This window comes from Callorhinus ursinus, unplaced genomic scaffold, assembly GCF_003265705.2.
Source record: "Callorhinus ursinus isolate GAN/ISIS: 27379988/994484 unplaced genomic scaffold, GSC_fseal_2.0 scaffold23, whole genome shotgun sequence".
NCBI classification, from domain to species: domain Eukaryota; kingdom Metazoa; phylum Chordata; class Mammalia; order Carnivora; family Otariidae; genus Callorhinus; species Callorhinus ursinus.
This window is the reverse complement of record NW_027397085.1, coordinates 8,532,151-8,540,910: the sequence shown is the minus strand read 5'-3', so window position 1 is coordinate 8,540,910 and position 8,760 is coordinate 8,532,151.

The window sequence follows — 8,760 nt, the reverse complement described above, 5'->3', positions numbered from 1 at the left end:
TTAAAAAAAAATAGAAGGCTATTTTGGACACATGTAAATATGGTCACCAGTATTATTTACACATGCAAATCTTACAGGATCAAGCCCCAAAATACACTGGCATCTCAATTAAATGGGTCTTTCAGTGATAGAGATCTTCCATAGCGGAAGGTGGCAAAGAGCCATTGGCAGCTCCAACATGCTAGAGAATAGTGTCTCTCAAAATGTGGTCTAAGAACCACTTTCATCACGAATACCTTGGAAGCTTCTGAAAACACAGATTTCTAAGCCCCACGTGAAGCCTGGAATTTCATGGATTGGGTCCGTTACTCTACAAAAACAAAAATAAACAAACAAACCAAAAACCCTTCTCAGGTGACTATTTTACGTTCTAACATTTGAGAACCACTGATTATAGAAATGAAGCCACCTGCTAAGGACAAGGAACCTAGGCTTCTCACAACTACATGATGTAGAACAAGACGTAGACAATAGTAAAAACAAACTGCCACTCTGGTGGAAACAAAAAGGGAACTATCTCTATAGAAGAATCAAAACTACAGCTTACAGACACCTCATTTTACCTTTTCCTCTCCCTTCAATAAAGCAGAGGGGGACTTCATCAGGCACAGAAAGTCTCACTTCCTTTTACTATAAGAAATAAATGGTCATTTCATGCACATAAAAACTAAAAACAAGGGGCGCCTGGGTGGCTCAGATGGTTAAGTGTCTGCCTTCGGCTCAGGTCATGATCCCAGGGTTCTGGAATTGAGCCCCACATCGGGCTCCCTGCTCAGCAGAGAGCCTGCTTTTCCCTCTCCCTCAGCCTCTCCCCCGACTCATGTTGTGTGTGTGTGTGTGTCTCTCTCTCAAATAAATAAAATCTTTAAAAATAAATAAATAAAGTGAGTAGAATGGCAAAAGAAGAATAAGCACAAAAACTTTGGGAGCATCTGAAAGAAAATTCCTCAGGATAGAATAAAGGATAATGATGGTCCAGAAAGTACAAAGAGAGCTGAGAGAGTGATGTGATGGAAACCAAAGGAAAAAACATCAAGAAAAAGGAATGACCAATACGCTGTCAAATACGGAAGAAAGCCTGTAATCTAAGTTCAGAAAGTACCCAGTGAATTTGCTAACTGGATCACTGGTAATCTCTGTAAGAGATGCTTCCATAGAATACTGTGGTAGGAAGCCAGATTGCAGAGATCTGAGGAGCAAAGGAGGATGAGGAAGTCAAGCTAACAGGGACAATAGTTTAAAAACATTTGGCTGGGAAGTAAGAAGTTGTGGTATGCAGAGAGGGATGTTTAAGAAGAAAGAGGCAGGTATTTATTTATGTACCAAGAAAACACAGAGAGAAAGAATAAAGATACAGAATGGAATGAGGATAACGTTATGGACCAACTCCAGGGAAAAGAAGAGAATGTGTGATATAAAGCACTGAGGGAGAATTGCCTTTAAACAGGAGAACAGATGTTCAGAGGAACACCTTATTTGGATACTAGAGTGAAGGGTAAGTTCACAGGTGAGAAAGGAAAGAGAAGAATGAGAGAATGAGTAAGGTCACAACTGATGACCCCAGTGTTCCCTCTGAGATAGAAAACTCCCTTCCACCTTCTATCTTCTTTAGATAGAAGGTGGAGGGCTTACAGCAGACAGCTTGAGGAGATGGGAGGACTTGAAATAGCCATTATAGGATGTGGGAGAGAAAGCTGACCAGGGGCAAGTGGAAAGACTGACGAGCCAAGGTGAGGCCTGGTTAATGTCAGACACCCTGAGTCGGACCAACTGCAAAATTGTGCAATTCTCTCCAGCAGCACTCGGTACCCTGGCAACAGAAGTAGAAAAGACCACGAGGGTGGGCACCTTAAGTACAGTAGAGGTGAAGGTCATGAGAGTCAGAGAGGCTAAATAATTTCTGGTGGAAATGGAAATTGAAGTCAATCAGGAAATGGAATGAAAAATAAACCTATCAGCTAGGTTCCAAAACCCTCATAAATGTTGGGTAAGCCAACATTCATGACAAGAAGCAGGGGAAGCAGCATAGCTAGACCACATAAATTTCAAAGGAAAAGAGACTTTTGCATGAAGATCCAAGAGAAATGGTTTCGTGGGACATGAAGAAACACAAACACGTCCCCTGGCCTACTGATGTGTGGAATATAAAGTATTTCCTCAAAAGGGCCACTGAGGAAGCGGGTTCTAGGGAAGAATAAATTTCAGTTAAAGAAAAAGGTGAAGAGAATGTTCCGTAAGAAGTCTAGGATTTAGAAAAGTTCATTTAAAATAAAATCAGGTTTAGAGGGCACAGTAGACGGTGAGACAGGAGTAAGCGAGGGGGCTAGGTCAGTGAGGAGGGAGTCCGTGGCAGTGGGGAGGATGGTGCAAGTTCAAAAGGACTTTCTTGCTCTTAGTCCCCACTCCATTCAATTCCAGCCAACTTCTAACCTTACGGTGTTCCCCCTCTCAGACTCAGCCTTCCCCCACCATTGCCCCTTCAACATGACAGATCATGGCTTCCTGGCTTACTAAGAAGAACTTTTTTCAACACGTTCCTGGCTGCTTACAGGAAGAGACCCAGCCCCACCTTAGTCTGCCAGGATGCCCTATTTCTAACCCAGGATCCAGGTCCTGTTCTTTGTCCACCATCTTTCCTGGACTAACTTTTCATCATGACCAAAGCTCTGAACTCTATCAGGTTAAAGTATACAAAATGTCCTGTGTGGTGTGATACCAATTTTGTCACTATAGGCATATATTTACATACACACACACACACACACACACACACACACACACACACACACACACATATCTACTCTTTTTTATAGCTATGCATAGAAAAATGTCTAAAAAGACATTAAAGTGTTAACACTATCTCTGGGCATTATGGTAATTTTTCCTTATTTATGATTCCTCACCTCTGGAATAAGATTCTGGTCTCTGATCAAAATTCCCTGAAGCACAGTACCATGTTCAACTTAACAGAGGCCTGACTCAGCTGACTGTCTGCAAATACATCCTTAGGACTCTGTGTGTGACGCTGTATACACCCAAAGGGTCACCAATTATGATCTTTCCTGTACTCTGCTGAGATGTAGCCCACTGCCCCACATCCACCCTCCTTCAAGGATTTTTCCCTTCCTCTCCTTTATTCAGGTTACTGGCATTGCTGGGACAACGATGTCAACCCCACACTAACTGTGACATTGAGCGTGGGGCAAACCACTCTGACATGATCAGTCAGGAGGCACATTAAACTTAAGGGAAGTGGCCAGGCCACTTAACTGTGTGATTGTCAGGGAGGCAGTGGCTAGGTACAGTCAGATATGTGCCACAGGCTTTAGGAAGGCAGACTTCCAAATCCTCAGATAAGAAGATACCAGCATGATCACATTGTCTGAGATTCTTGGTAGAGAAGAGAGAGCAAGAGGATTAGGAAATGTCTGAAAAATTAAATTCCAACAGGACCATTACAAATGCATGACAAGACACAAACAACCAACTTGGGACAGAAAAATAAAAATAGTCACAGACAGGAAAAATGTTCAGTGTTACTAGTGATGGAAGGAATGCAAATTATAACAATAGGGCTCCAGGTTTTACCTAGACAATTAGCAGAAATTTTAAAAATTGCTGTGTTAGTAAGAATGCAGGAAAACCGGTAATGTTAAAGATGACTGGAGAGAGTATGCATTATCATCTCCTTTTCAGAAAGCAAATTAACCATACGAATCAAAAGTTTAAAACATGTGTAATCATTAAGAATAATTTTTTGGAAGAATAAATGCCATGGAAGAAGAATCATGATATATTGGCAGGTTAAAGTATACAAAATGTCCTGTGTGGTGTGATACCAATTTTGTCACTATAGGCATATATTTACATACACACACACACACACACACACACACACACACACACACACACACATCTACTCTTTGTATAGCTATGCATAGAAAAATGTCTAAAAAGACATCAAAGTGTTAACACTAATTATCTCTGGGCATTATGGTAATTTTTCCTTATTTATGATTCTCTCTACTTTCACATTTTCTACAATGTAAAGTTAATTCTTTCATAATTAGAGGGAAACATTTTAAAAGTTAATTCTTTTAAAAGATGGAGCAATATAAGTGAAATAAGTGAGGCAGAGAAAGACAAATACCATATGGTCTCACTTACATGAGGAATCTAAAAAACAAAACAAACAAAAAAACAAAAAAGCAAACAGACTCATAAATACAGAGAACGAACTAATGGTTGTGGGTGGGTAGAGTGAAGTAAGTGAAGGGGATTAAGAAGTACACATTTCTAGTTATAAAATAAATAAGTCACAGATGGGGCACCTGGGTGGCGCAGTCACGTAAGTGTCTTGATTTTGGCTCAGGTTGTGATCTCCGAGTCACGAGACTGAGCCTCACATCAGGCTCTGCACTCAGTAGGGAGTCTCCTTGGGAGTCTCTCTTCCTCTCCCTCTGCCCCTCCCGCTCATGCTCTCGCTCTGTCTCTCTCTCTCTCCCTCTAAAATAAATAAATACATAAATAAGTCACAGAGATGAAAGGTACAGCATAGGGAATAGAGTCAGTAATATTTTTATAACACTGTATGGTGACAGAGGGTGACTAGATTTATCGTGGTGAGCACAGAGTAATGTACAGAATTTTTGAATCAACATGTTATACACCTGAAACTAATACAACATTGTATATCAATTATACTTCAATGGTAAATTTTAAAAAAAGAAGATGGAGCAAGAAAATCAAGTTCACAGCCTGAGAGAGAAAAAAAAGGAAAAAAGATGATGGGATGGGGTGGCTGGGTGATAGACATTGGGGAGGGTATGTGCTATGGTGAGCGCTGTGAATTGTGCAACACTGTTGAATCACAGACCTGTACCCCTGAAACAAATAATACATTATACGTTAAAAAAAAAAAAGAAGAAGAAGAAGAAGAAGATAGCAGGAGGGGAAGAATGAAGGGGGGTAAATCGGAGGGGGAGACGAACCATGGGAGACTATGGACTCTGAGAAACAAACTGAGGGTTCTAGAGGGGAGGGGGGTGGGGAGATGGGTTAGCCTGGTGATGGGTATTAAAGAGGGCACATTCTGCGTGGAGCACTGGGTGTTATATGCAAACAATGAATCATGGAACACTACATCAAAAACTAAGGATGTAATGTATGGTGATGAACATAATAAAATTTAAAAAATGTAAAATAAAAAAAAAGATGACTACCAAGGACAATATGGGTACAAAAGGAACTTGCTAATACACTGGGGCCATCAGAGATCATTCAGAAGGTGGAAGACACACCCAAAGATGAATAAGAAAGACTGGCAAAGAGGCTCCAGTCTCTGGTCAGGAAGTGGAACCCAAAGTGACCTGAGGCCTGCACTGTATGGAAGGACAAGGAAAAGAACCATTTTCCTCATGTTTACACTGAGAAGCTCAAGAAAGGTGTATATGTTATTTGAGGCAAATGGATTAAAACTAATATAACTTGTATTTCCCAGCACGCGCACACATGGGAATACAATAGGACAGTAATAATGGACACACTCTTTCTCTGGCTTCAACCCCACCCATTGTGCAGGACAGCTAACAGACACACATGCCCCGGGGAAGTTCCTTTCATATGACCCAAAGTTATCCAGTATTCACTGCTGTAACTGCCATTTTTCTCTTTTCCTGCTCTAGTTCTCTGCAGAGACTTCTCCATCATGGTCAGAACCAGAGGCAGCAGTGACTGATGTTGCTTAAAAAACCATCACTTCTGTCAACATCTCTACTGCGGACAACATCCGTGCTCAGAGCTTACACTCTCAAAGGCCCACAAGAGCTACTAAGAAATGACCCTTTCAGCTTTGCTTGCTTTTGTGACAGCCTTCTCACCCTGGGTGTGGGCACAATTTGGGGGGAGAGCTAGGCCAGAGGACAACTGTAATGACACATGGGAACCATGCTCAGAATCTCCTCTCCTTTTGATAACTGGCCCATTCTCCTTGGACCAACTTCCTGGCCTCCACTGTCATGTCCCTCTTACTTCTGTTAATTCTATCCCTGGAAGATCCTCAGATCTTCAAATAAAGAACACCATCACACTGGCTCCACAAGATTTTGGGCATGCAAGCTCATATCTAACTTCTAGGATGACTACTCTTTAGGCTAAAGCTGAGATTATTGCTGGGATAATGAAGGACAGTCAGAAACCATGACTCTTCAGCTTCAATTTTGCTTCCAACTTATCAAAAGAGATCACCTGGAAATGGTGACCAAGAAGGAATTAAAACCCACAGTAAATGAAGAGTCATGAGATATTACCTAGATAGACAGAACAGTTACGTACCCTGGCTCTGACACACCACATACTTCTTTGTGAAAATCTGCAGATGAAATGGCTGGGTCATAATCAGTAATTAGTGATGATCCACAGAAAACCACAGGAGGGGTGTTGGATAAGCCAGTGCCATTTTTAAGCACAGAAAAGAAAGAGAATCCACAAACATGAGAATGGTGGATTTGAGCACCACATGGGCAATATTCCAGATATTTTTTTTTTGTATGTAATAGCTATTCATCTCAGTCCACAAACTCCAGAAATTTAACTTTCTTGATTTTTCACAATTCCTGAATTTCTCAGTCTGAGCCTTCACTTCCAGGCTAATGGAAAAATTTAACTTCAGTGCTTCCTGAGATTACTCCACGATCCCTGGGTCATTTATAGAACCAAGATGTGAGACAAGTAGAGTAGGGCATTGGGGTACAGGTGGGAAATCTGCTCTTCTAGTTTCCTCAGAGATATCCATTGACCCCTGTCCTTGTGGACCTTTGGGGTCCACAAGTACCAATCTCTCAGGAAACAAACAAACAAACAAACAGAAACAGTAATCACTGATAATTAATCCTGCTGTACCAGGTTTATTGCATGTTTTTTTCATAGGATTACGATCATGGTATTTCCAGTGTATCAGGATTTCAATAGAAGAGTCTAAAAGCTTTTTATGATGTTTTTGATAAAATGGATAAATGTGGCAGGATGCCAGCATAGTCAATATATCATAACCTAGCTAATTATGATAAAAGATGAGAGGCAGTCTAGGTCAGTTGCTAAGAGCCAGATCTGAAACCTGACTGTCTAGGTTCAAATTCCACCTATTTCACTACTATAGAGGTGCCCAAGGGACAGTCATTAAATTTTCTCCACCTCAGTTTTCTCATCTACAAAAACGGGGGTGATAATAATTTTAACTTTGTGACAGAGACTATTAATGTTCAGTAAATATCTAGTGCTCTGCTTAATTTCCAGCTCTCATGGGTCCAGATGATAATACAGGCTAATGGGATGTGAGTGGGAGAGATACGTATGAGCCAATTCCCATCTTAGCCCTTAGAAACATCTATCAGAGGTGCCTGGGGGGCTCAGTCGGTTAAGCAACTAACTCTTGGTTTCGGCTCAGGTCAACCCAGAATCCCAGGGTCGTGAGATTCAGCCCCATGTCGGCTCCTCACTCAGTGGGGAATCTGCTTGAGACTCTCTCTCCCTCTCCCTCTGCCCCTCCCTGCTGTGCTCTCTCTCTCTCTGTCAAAAATATAAAATCTTTAGAAAGAGAGAGAGAGAGAGAGAGAAAGAAAGAAAGGAAGAAAGAAAGAAAAAAGAAAGAGAAAGAAAGAGAGAGAGAGAGAGAGAGAGAGAGAGAAAGAAAGAAAGAAAGAAAGAAAGAAAGAAAGAAAGAGAAAGAAAGAAAGAAAGGAAAGAAAGAAAGAAAGAAAGAAAGAAAGAAAGAAAGAAAGAAAGAAAGAAAGAAAGAAAGAAAGAAAAAGAAAGAAAGAAAGAAAGAAAGAAAGAAAGAAAGAAAGAAAGAAAGAAAGAAAGAAAGAAAGAAAGAGAAAAAGAAAGAAAAAGAAAAAAGATTAAAAAAACATTTTGGAACTGACATAAATATTAAATATTTTTACCAAATGACTGTTAATTATTTCTAATTATTCACTGCCACTCATTGCCATACTTCTAGAACATTCCTATAAAAGGAGTACGTACCCTCATCCTATTGATGTTGGGCTTGGTCATGTGACTTGCTCTGGCCAATAGCATATGAGGGAATGTGGCACATCCACACTGGAGCAGTAGCTTTAAGAACCACTGTGTGTGGATTAGCAGTATCTCTTTTTCTCCCTTTGACATGAAAAAGTATATCACAGATTGGTACTTCTCCTTCTTCCTGGCCTTGCAAATGAAGACAAATGGAGCAGAGCCACGGGGCTGAACAATAGTCAGCATAAATTGTGAGTGAGGAATAAACTCTTCTTGTCGGAAGGTACTAAGATTTCAGGGTTGTTTATTAATGCAACCTAACCTAACTAAGCTTTAGCTAAGTTATATATTAACCAAAGTGTATTGACTAATAGAGGAATGTCAATGTAGACAAAGACGTCTGGCAATTTGCTGCTGTTTTCCTTCCTTGGCATTTTTCTAAACAGCTTCTATTGTAACGAATGATTTGAAAGAGGAAATAATGTGCAAGTGTGCATATGAAAAGATCCTGAGGTTAATTGCTAATGGTTTGTGGGACAGAATCAAGATTCAAAAAAGGATAAACAAACTGAAACAATGGGCTAGGTCTAGCAAGATGTCACTTAGCTAGAAGAAATAAAAGGTCCTCCACACAACTGCTGGATAAGGAAGATGGCAGTTCTCATGAATATGAAGTTTTATTTGATAGGCAACAGAATATAAGGCAAGAGTGTGAATTGGTTGCAAATAAAACAAATGGAT